Here is an 11,444-nt window from a genome sequence, read left to right on the forward strand (position 1 = left end):
GTTTTCATAATATCCAGGCACGTGCGTTATAAGTGCGCTTTTAATAGAAAAACGTTCCTCTCCAAAGTCCACACGGAGTGATCTTAAACATGGTGACGCTGTTAAGTTACCGCCAGGTGGAGCTTGTTCGTTTATCTCAACACTGTGGTCTGGAAGCACAAGAGATTCTCGAGTCACTCAAGAAAGGGGTCCTATAGATCTTCTAGAAGAGGGACACCTCAAGCCATAGTGGACAGGAGGCACATAACCAGAGGTGGTCTCACTCGATGAGACCCCTTTTACTAAAGGTGACAAATGCTGTTCTTGTTACCGGTATACCTAAAATGGTTATCTCTTTCTGTTTCCTTTTTCTCATATGTATAAGTACTTTCCCCTTTTATCAGGTCATGCCATCTTGTCATCTAGGTACTTTCCATCAACTTCAATGATGTACTCTGATGCAGCAATAATAAGGACAGGGGAAACACTACTGAGAATCAGTTACACACAAGTTAATTAGAATTCTAAGCTGTACGTTTTTTTGCGCGCAAGACATTTGCTGATCTCCTTGAAAATAGACATTTAAAAGTATTGACTAACAAGGAAATATGCTGTTTTTTCACATCTAGGAACATTTTAATTACCGTACAACTCATATGGCTGTTATAGAGAATTGTGTAGCTGAAAAGGAATGACAACTGAATGTGTTCTAACTCTGTATTTTCTCAATTTGCTGGCAAATGAAACTCCCCTGAAAATGACCAGTTTGCTTCTAGAATTAACACCCTCTTACCTACATTTTCTCATGGAAACTAGACCCAGATTCCTGCTAGTATTATTTGGGAAAGAATTTTTAGGTATTTATTTCCTTCATTTTTCCAAATCCACACATGCCTTTTTCGAAGATTGAGGAAGACAGAATTTTTCTTCCTTATTGTACGTCTATGGCCAACTCACTGACAGGTGTGATGGCCACAGCTTTTCAGTATGCTTGCCTTGCAAGACTTGGATCTGTTGACACTACCTCACTCGAAAAAGCTTCACCCACCCTCTGAGGACTAAAATGACCATGGAAGCGTGTCAACTGTCTGGACTGCCATAACTAAGAACTGGCATTTCAGAAGAAACTTGCAAACGCATCCTGTCTTCCTGCCGGTCTGGCACTAGATTGCCGTTTGGGACCTGCATGCAACAGTGGATTGACAGTAGCTTTCTTCATCTTTCTGTAGGGACAGTAAGAGATTCTCACCATGTTCTTAGAGAAGGAATTGCCATACATCGGAGTTAAGCAAGACAAGGGGTTGACATATATCCTTACTCTCATTACCTGATGCCTATACTATTGGCAAGCACCCACTAATTTCCAAAATGTCGAAAGGAATTTTTCACGACAGACCACCACAACTAAGGAATTCTTTCGTTTTTTATGTGCACTCCATATCAACACATTTTCAGCAATGCCTTCAACCTAGGAACTTTCTTTAAAGGAGATTACGTTGAAATTAGTTATGTTATTGTTATTAGTTGGTAGACAAAGTACGTCCCAAGACGAATGATCTGGAAACAGGCTAGCAACAGCCGAAAAACACAGCTACGATTTGGAGCGACGAGTTGAAAACCTTGAATTTGATCATGATACTCTCTAACAATGTACAAGAAAATTCGACGTCGAGGTTCATGGAATACCAGAATGCGAAGGTGAGAACCTGAGAGAAATTATCACAAAGGTAGGGCAAAATATTTCTGTTTATGACAACGACATCGACGTTGTGCACAGCCCGGGATTGTACAGGAAACCTCCTGCCAAAAAGCCTGTTATTGTGAGATTCACTTCTTATAAAGAGAAAAGATAATTCTACAAGGGTAAGTTTAACTTAAAGGACACGAACTTATCAGGAATTTTTTGCTCTACGCTTTCTGACTCTCAAACAAGAATTTTCATCAACGAAAATCTCACCCACAGACGACAGGAACTCCTAGCAATGGCAAGAAATATGAAAAGAGCACAAAAGTTAAATCGGGTTTGGACAGTAGACGGAAAACAGAGGATTCCAGCGTTGGGACTTGCAAAATTGGCTTCCTGATGTCATGGCTGATGTCATGGCTAACAAGGCATTTGTTAATGAATGAGTTGCCAGTAATGGGATCACTGTTTATTCGCAAGGGGTTCTTGGATCGCCAGGGGGGCAAACATTGTAAGTCGCTGTAAGAAAGTGTATGGAGGAAACTTTTTTCGACGTCCATAAAACGATTTTGGAGAGAGATCAATGCTTTTTTCGACACCGTTTTATCCGAAATTGATTTGGGCAATGTTGATGATACGCAGCAAGTGCAAGTTTTTGTTTGAATAACCGTGAAATATGAGATAAAATCAACCTTGCTCTTGAGAAGGTTTATTGTGAAATTGACATTTTGTCAAGGCCTCGATATATTACAAAATTAGGTATAAATCTGGAGGAAATAACTCAATAAACCCTTTTGAGTTGTATTTACGTGTGTATAGGCTTTTTTCGTATTAGTTACGTCTTGCATAAAAGAATTATGGCTTCTGGAAATTACCTCCTCAAAGGAGAGAAGTTGTTGTCTGAGGAGATGGAAATTGTTTTTACAGAGCTATTGCTCGTTGGAAGGGATGAAATGAGCGATGAGAAACATGAGGAAATCCATACGTTAAGTTTTAGTTTGATTGAGAAAAATCAAACGGTTTTTGAGCCCCTACTATTGTCTACAAATTCTGTGAGAGTCCAATCACTTTAATGTGTTACGATGTGATTCTTCTCAAGCAAACCGTTTCAATCTCCCTCGATTCTGCCTAGAGGTAGCTGTTTTAATGCTCCTCTTCCAGAGAATACAGCATTCCCTTTTTCGACAGATTTAGGCAACACTTACTTACTTACTTACTTTATTTATTTATTTATTCATACACGGTAAAATCTTCAGTATATATTACAGTAAAAGGTTTCATTACAACTGCAATGTACACTGTTTTACAAGATTGCCGTTTGGGAGCCTGCCGGCACCTACTATATAGTTGGTCAATTTCCCTTTAAAGTATTCTAGGGAGTCTGATTGTCGCAAGCTGATGGGCAAACTATTCCATAACAGTGCTCCGCTATAACAAAAAGCACGCTGGCCATAATCCGGCGCGGCAAAGGCAACTCAAAGGCAACTCAAGTTGGGGAATTCATATGGCTCAGGTGCTAAACAAACCTTTTCTTTTATCAAACTACCATCTACAAGTATTAAGGTAACTGGATCCAAGCAAACTTGTCAAGCTCCACTATGACTTCGACCAATACAAAAGCATCATCTTCATGTATTAGTTCTGTGTATATCTGATCTCTGGAGCAGGTCTTGAATGTTTTAATACTCACACAATCGTACTCTTTTATGCACAAAGTTTGTATAGGACATTCAAAGGTTCTGTAACCTTGTACAAAATTATTATTACTCATCGAAACCTTGAATTGGTCACGTTTAATAGCTCTAGCGCACGACAAAACATCATTGTTATTCCTGGACGAGTAAAATCTTAATATTCCAACGTAAGGAAGAATCTTTTGCTTGTCTGGGTACCTTTGATCGTTGTCACAACCCCACACAGCACAATGATCGCCACTAGGCATATTTCCAATATAATTTGAATTGCTGAGTTCAGAAATAGGCCAATATCCAGCCTATACATACGTTAATGCAACTGAAAAGGCGTTATTGTGTTATTTCCTCCAAATTTATTCCTAATTTTGTAATATTTTGAGACCATTTCACAATAAACCTTACGCAAGCAAGGTTAATCAAACAAAACTTACACTTGCCACCCATCAACATTGCTCAAATCGATTTCTGATAAAACTGTGTCGAAAAAAGCGTTGATCTCTCTCCAAAATCGTTTTTTGGACGTCGAAAAAGTTTCCGCCATACATTTTCTCACAGCGATTTCAGTGCAATATTTACCCGCTGGCGATCCCACAGCCCTTTGCGTATAAAGTAGGGATCCGATTACTGGCAACTCATTCATTGTCTCTGTCTGATCTTGAATTGTTTTCTTTCTTTAATTAGCTTGAGATAAGTCTCTTTAATTAACTTGAGACAGATTAACTTGAAGTAAGGCTACACTTTGTCTATATTACAGCGATTTTGGTATATTACGCTTTAATTAGTCTTTTTTTCGGGTCGTTAGGCGGCATAACATAACTATCTCATGTTATCCGGTCGGCTCACCTAACGAAATTTCGTTGTGTTGAGTGTTGACTGTGTATCCGTGTGTGCTGCAAAATTTGTTTTCTTAGGAATTTAGCTCACCGTAATGTACCGTTGCCTTATACGTTTAGAAATTTACGATATCGAGCAACATTTTCGAATATCACCAATTTAAAACGTGTATCCATTTTCCCATATTTCCTTTCAGGTAATTTGATAAAACTTTTTGTTTTCTTTATTATTTGGTGCCTGCAGTCCCAGTTGTACATCAAAACAGATTTCAATGGTTGATTCTTCCACATTAATCTCGTTAACGTAAAGGCGTAAGTAATTTTAAAAAAGGAAGAACAATTTTCACTTGGTACCGGAAGCGCCAAGCAGATATCATATTTCAAAAGAAACTCATTCGACGGCTCAAACAGACACCTAATGGAAAAACGAATGGGGAGCAGAGCTGCATATTAGTTATGGCACCTCAAACTCCAGTGGAGTTGAAATTATGATCAAAAATGGCTTTGCATGATTGTACTGTTTGTCAAAAGATCCTAGATCCCTTGGGACGATACATTATTCTAAAAGCTGTTATAAAGGAAACGTCGTACGTGTTGAGAAATCTATAAGAGCCAAATAAGGACAAAGGGATAATAAATTTCTTGAAAAATCTTATCATTTTAAGAATGAAAATCTGGATTCCGAAGAAAATATCGTAATGGGAGGCGACTTTATCTTTCCTTACATACCCTTTCAATCCTCTTGTTGATAATGGAGGTGGCATTTTAAATCAACGAAAATCAGCTACAGCTTGCATTGGCTATTTACGAACCGAACTCAATGAAAGTAGATGTATGGAGAATAAAAAATCTGGAGACAATGAGTTTCATATGGAGGCAAAATTTTGCGGCTGGATTACTGGCTGATTTCGCACAATTTAAATGATTTAATACGATGAACCGGTATAATCCCTGCTATAAGAATAGACCACGATGCAATTTTCTTAGAAACTGGAAAGCTTCAAAACGATATTAAAGGTCCGGGTCATCATTGGAAGATGAATGTCTCTTTGTTGACCGATGAAGAACACAAATAGTATCAATGAAATGATTCCAATATGGACTGATGAGGGAAAGAAAGATGTGTCACAGCTGTAAGATGATCGTAGCGTTAGGGAACGGATTAAATTTAATATAAGGGCTCATGCCATTTGTCATTCTAAAAGAAGAGCGACGCAAAGGAACGAGAGAGAATCAACTTTATAGAAAAATGATTGAATAAAGCAAAACTAGCATTTGAAAGAAATCCAGATGACTTTAACGCAACCCGTTATTATGAATCCCGTGAGAGACTTAAGTCATTTTACGACAATAAAACAAAAGGAATAGTAGTGATACGTGCACGAGCTCGATGGCACGAGAATGGAGAAAAAGCGCGAGATATTTTTTGAACTTACAAAAAAGAAATCATGTTAAAAAACATACAAGGAAACTGAACATAAACGGTACAATCGAAACAGACCCAACGTGCATATTGATGGTCAGGAAAGATTCTACCGCGAACTTTATAAAAGTAGTTATCAGATCAGAATGTCGCTCAGAACATTTCTTCATTCCTATGTGAGCTAAATATACCAAAACTCTCCGTAGAACAAACCAGGAATTTGAAGCTCTTCTCAAATTGGCAGATGTTGTCCTCCTTAGTGACGTCCCTGTGTCCTACGTATACAGAAAGGCAAAGCTGTCGAGAAAAGCGGTGCCGCACCATCCTGTCCAGCCCTCATTATGGGTTGCATAACTAACTGCCTTTCAAGATATATTAAGAATAAACTATTGTAATTTACTGTTCGGCAGTGAGCCATTTCAGCTTTAATTTGAATTGGACCTTTATATATATATTAAAGCTTTAAGGTCACGGTCATGCTGTGTGGATATTGATAATAGCTACTATCTTCGAGCATTTATTTATCCACCCTTGAAACATTACAAATGACACAGAGAACTCCGTGCCAGACCGGCTCACAGAGCACCTTTATTTATGACAAGAATAGAAAGTCTAATTCTTTTTTCAGTCATGTGTCATTAGAAAGGAACGACTTTATTTTCAGTTGTTTAAAGACTTTAACGTTTGCAACTATGTCCTCACGTAGAAGTAGTCCGAAACAAATAAGCGTTTTTAATACGGCCGAATTATATAGACCAAACGACACTCACATCCTAGCAATGGTCTCTCTTAGCTGTCGCATCATTATTTATTACCCCCAACCCCAAAAGCTTAAATTTCAACGTTTGCATTTTCATTAGCGAGGTTGTTTTATACTGTCGCGTTAATGTCTTGCGTGGACATCATATTGTAGGTTTTCATCTTACGTCATGGCGGCTATGTTGGTGTACAGAACAATGCTGTAAAATGTCTTCTGGGAACTTGACTCTATTATTGTGCAAAAACTTGCGGAACCATTTTCTATTGTTTTGTACACCAACATGGCCGTCTCATCACGTGGATGAAACCAAGGATTGAAGTCAAAATTCTTGGTTTTCTCGAATTTTGCGGGCTCTGCCCAATGTTACGCAATGCTCCTCGTAAATCTGTAAAGCCATGCGCCTGTTTTCCCCTGTTTAATAACTTAAGTTAAGTAATTTAAGAAACAAGTTATTATTTTGTATTAATAGTCTTACTTTCTAGGTATTAATTTGTTCACTGTAGAATTTATGTTTGTACCTTTTTCTAAAATGTGCCGTAATACGTAATTGAATCAAATAAATGAAAAAAAGCACGTGAGTATTTTGTTGACCGACAACAATTATATATTGTATTACTTGGAACTATAGACGTATTGTATTTTTTCCGATCATCTTAATACTCGTTTCATCCATCTTGAGTTCGAACATCTGTTAGCCATTACAACTGCTACTGCTTTCTCAGACGGGGTCGACAAAATAGCGGGCGTAGATAGTGGGCCAAATTGACACGATATAAAGAGTGTCAGATACTATGTGTTCTTCAAAATGAGGCCGACGCTGGAATAATGTCAAAGACATAATAAGGCAATCTTCAGGTCTTGCAGGTTAGTCAGGCAAGACAACGAACTTTTTTTTCCCAATTTGTTCAAACAGTTTTATTTTTCACAAGAGAATTTCAACAGCACCCTTCTGACATGAATAGAAACTGCTCCATTTCACCAGACTGCCTTACACTGAGTTCCTTTATTGACCGTTCTGAACTCCCTCCCAATTGCGCTCAAAAGCTGAGGCAATTGTCAATTAATTGAGTTCGTCATTGGTAAGTTCATTTATACATTGGTTTTTGCCTTAGTGTGCCGTACTTCGTCCAGTTGTGAAGGTGTACAGAAAGCTTTCAGAATACCAGATAAGCTAAAGGGTTGGTCTTGCCAGAGCGGGAAACACTACGAATGCGCTGACGGAATGTTTGAACAAGAGAGAAAAATGCAGTACCTCCAGACGTGGCGCTGGAGCGTCGTACCAAACGAGTTACCCCGGGATTTCGGCCCGTGCGATCGCTTTTGGACCCAGTTGGCCCTTCGCTGCTTTCTGCTACCGACCTTGCCTCCCGGTACGGCATTGAGGGAGAGATATGTCGGCCCCTAAGCCATATGTGACAAATCCCACGCCTAATCACAGCTCCAGACCGCCCTTGTCATTACAATTTAGCGTAAGATTTCGATCGCTTATATATTCAAGAGAACAGTCATTTTATCTGTCATATGGTAAACACAGGAGTCGCAGATTACAAATTGTACGCATGCGCCCTGCTAAAGGTAACATGCACACATGCTTAAGGTTTATTTCGTCTCGAATTTCAGAATAACTACAAGAGCTAATATATTTGCAGCTATACTACATAGCATATACAGAAACATAACTAAATACATCATATTTAAAGATATGTTAATGAAAACGAAAAGCCGCTGTACAAAATGTGGTCCTGGGTTCTCTTTTAAAATCAGTAAACTCAGCGGTATGGATAAAATCAGGTAGCGCATTCCGCAACTTAACTGATAAGTAAGAAAAAGAACTAAGAATGTATCTGGTTGTTTTAGGTTTTATTGAGGGACAGAACGTAATTTCCGCGAAGATCATGCATAAGAATATTTTGAATGTGCTTATTGCGTAGAGATGTAGGATTTGACTTTCAGTTTCAGTTTCAGTTTCAGTTTCAGTGTATTTACTCGGTAATGCTATGTTGCTTTACACCAAGAAATGAAAAAAAAATATATATATATAAATAAATAAAAGAAAAAATAAGTTACAAACAGAAAATTAATCGCCACTAAAGCCTCGAAACTACAATCCTAGACAAAACTGTTGGGAAGGTTAGCACTTTTGAAGTCTTCATTGCTTCTCTCCCCTCCCCCGTCCTTCAATGTTGTGCAAAACGGAATGGTTTCAGTGGGAAATTGTTGAGTTACCTTCCAACATTGAATAGGGGGGAGGGGGGCTATGTAAGAGAAAGTGAAACTATTTCTTTTGAGCTTTAAGAGAAGCGGGTTGAAATATGGCTCCGGTGTGGCTCATTTACATAACCTTCCCAACTACTTTTGTCTATGATTGTCTGAAAATTCTGGGTGTGGTCTAAAGGCATTGACAGCTGAGGTGCTTGCTACAAAGTCAGGCAGACTATTCCATTCGGGTATGGTTCTTGGAAAAAAAAGAGAATTTGTAAACGTCTGTGCGGGGAGCAGGAATTTTAAGCTTTTGAGGATGATTACGGCGGGTTACAGTTTTACAATAGCTTAAGTGGTCGTTAAAGTTAATAGGAATTAGGTTATTAACTATTTTAAACATCATACAAAGGCGGTCGCGCTTTCTGGCGCTGGATAGTTCAGACCAGCCAAGTTCCTTAATTAGGGCAGTAACACTGACATGACGCGAATAGTTCTTGAATACAAAGCGAGCAGCACGTCTCTGAACCAATTCAAGCTGATTGATGTTTTTTTGAGTGTACGAATCCCACACACTGGAAGCATATGATAACGTAGGTCGAACAAGTGAAAGATAAGCGCGGGATTTGACTTCTTTTGAGCAGCTGTACAAGTCTCGTCTGATAAGGTTAAGAGTGCGCGTTGTCTTCTTTGTATGGTTCTTCGGGTATGGTTCTTGGAAAAAAAAGAGAATTTGTAAACGTCTGTGCGGGGAGCAGGAATTTTAAGCTTTTGAGGATGATTACGGCGGGTTACAGTTTTACAATAGCTTAAGTGGTCGTTAAAGTTAATAGGAATTAGGTTATTAACTATTTTAAACATCATACAAAGGCGGTCGCGCTTTCTGGCGCTGGATAGTTCAGACCAGCCAAGTTCCTTAATTAGGGCAGTAACACTGACATGACGCGAATAGTTCTTGAATACAAAGCGAGCAGCACGTCTCTGAACCAATTCAAGCTGATTGATGTTTTTTTGAGTGTACGAATCCCACACACTGGAAGCATATGATAACGTAGGTCGAACAAGTGAAAGATAAGCGCGGGATTTGACTTCTTTTGAGCAGCTGTACAAGTCTCGTCTGATAAGGTTAAGAGTGCGCGTTGTCTTCTTTGTAATGAAATTCACGTGATGGTTCCATTTGAGATCTTTAGAGAGCTGCACACCGAGATAAGGATGGGTTTCGCGCACCTCAAGTTTAGTACCATACAACAAGCATTTCAACCTGGAAATATGTATCATTTTATATGTTCTCCAATCAGACCGCGAATTGCCTCTAATTTCGGAGAGCGAGTTGGGAGCTCGGTAGAAAAACAAGCGCGGGAGGAATTCGGAAGACCCGGGTCGCGAGGGGAATTATCCCACTCCTCACTCGCACGCCGAAATAAGAGACTACTCCCACTCGCAGTCTGTTCTCTAATATCAGTAGCTCATCAAGTGGGGCCTCTATTTACCATATTTGGCTTAGGGATCAATTATTTCTAGAGTTGATTTATTTATAGAACGCTTCCCTTGGGAGATTCAGCACGCCCACTGTTGTAAAAGGCAATCAAAACAAAGCTATCTCAGCCTCAAGGCAAATATGATATTTTTCGCGGCAAAAACCTGTTCCTTAAAATAACTTTACTCGAGAAAGGGTTGACTCAACGAATTACCCCTTGATGAGCTCCAGCTGATAAAGATTCCATAATATTCTATACAACAATTGTCTCAATTATCAACCTGCTAATAATAAAGGAAACGTTTTCTTTTCCGTCAATTAAGACTTCAATAGGCTCCAAGTTATCTTTGTTTTGGGCAATCTTGCTCGTTGTAGCAAATAGCGTCGGAATGGCAAATGCAGACGACAGATTTCCTAACCTCGTTCCCAGGGTCTCTCTTTTCAAGAAAGCAGACAGGCAAGACCCTGGGAACGAGGTTGGAGATAACCATTTTAATTTTTTTCATGTCATTTACAGGATGCTTGATGGCTGGGTTTCTTCTCATGACTGAAATGGCGACTCCTCAGTGGAGACGTTGGGCAAACTGTTTGTTCCAGGTGGCCTACGGGGTTGGTATTGCTGTGCAAGCTTTGATTGCGTAATTCATTCGTGGCTGGACACCTTTCAGTTTGGTCATAATTAACCCTGCTGAATGTGCCTTTTATTGCGTATTATTGATCAGAGAATACGGTACACTGATTATTAGCAAAATCATGTTCGAATAAGTCTCGCAAAGTTCGCTATAAAATAGCTAGGGACGGACCATTATAAAAGTGATGGAAGGTGGGGGGGGGGGGGGGGGGGAATTCACGCAAAGAAGAAGGTAAGGAAAAAAATTCATTCACAAGGAAGGTCCAATTGTGACTTTTATGTAATTAACAATTATATAATATTTGTGATGTTACACGGTGTAGACAGGCCAAACACGACTCCTATTGGTCAGGATAGGAAATTCAGAAAACTCAGAGTTTTGCTCTGACGAGTACATCTTTCAAAGACCTCCCTTTTCTATATGAAATAAGGGGAGGGTTTTTGAATATATTTCGTAGTAAGGGCTAGTTTTGTATAAGAGTATTTAGAATAAAATACGACGACGACGGCAACGAGAACGTCATCTCAAAATATAAATTCGGGTTATTGTAATCGCTTCGTGACTATTTCAATCTTTTTATTATGACAACGGTGAGGTAGTTCTTCAAAAATGACACTCGTCTGAACAGCACTTAATTTAGGGAAGAAAATGAAAATTTATCCTCAAGTGCTGACGTCCTTGATAACACCTCAAATTGGGCTATTTCACGTTGTTGTTTTGCAGACGACGGCAAAGAAATGGACAAAAATGAAAAACGCACGTG

The 11,444-nt window shown here is 39.1% G+C and overlaps 1 long non-coding RNA gene across 1 annotated transcript; it reads left to right on the forward strand.

Annotated features, from left to right (window-relative positions):
* The first annotated feature begins 209 nt into the window (after positions 1-209).
* LOC138054642 (uncharacterized) lies at positions 210-10,606 on the forward strand. Its single transcript, XR_011133323.1, has 3 exons — positions 210-287; positions 1,504-1,677; positions 10,567-10,606. It is a non-coding gene; the product is annotated as an uncharacterized lncRNA (long non-coding RNA).
* The last annotated feature ends 838 nt before the right edge of the window (positions 10,607-11,444 follow it).

Source organism: Montipora capricornis, chromosome 6 (assembly GCF_036669925.1).
Source record: "Montipora capricornis isolate CH-2021 chromosome 6, ASM3666992v2, whole genome shotgun sequence".
Taxonomy (NCBI): Eukaryota; Metazoa; Cnidaria; class Anthozoa; order Scleractinia; family Acroporidae; genus Montipora; species Montipora capricornis.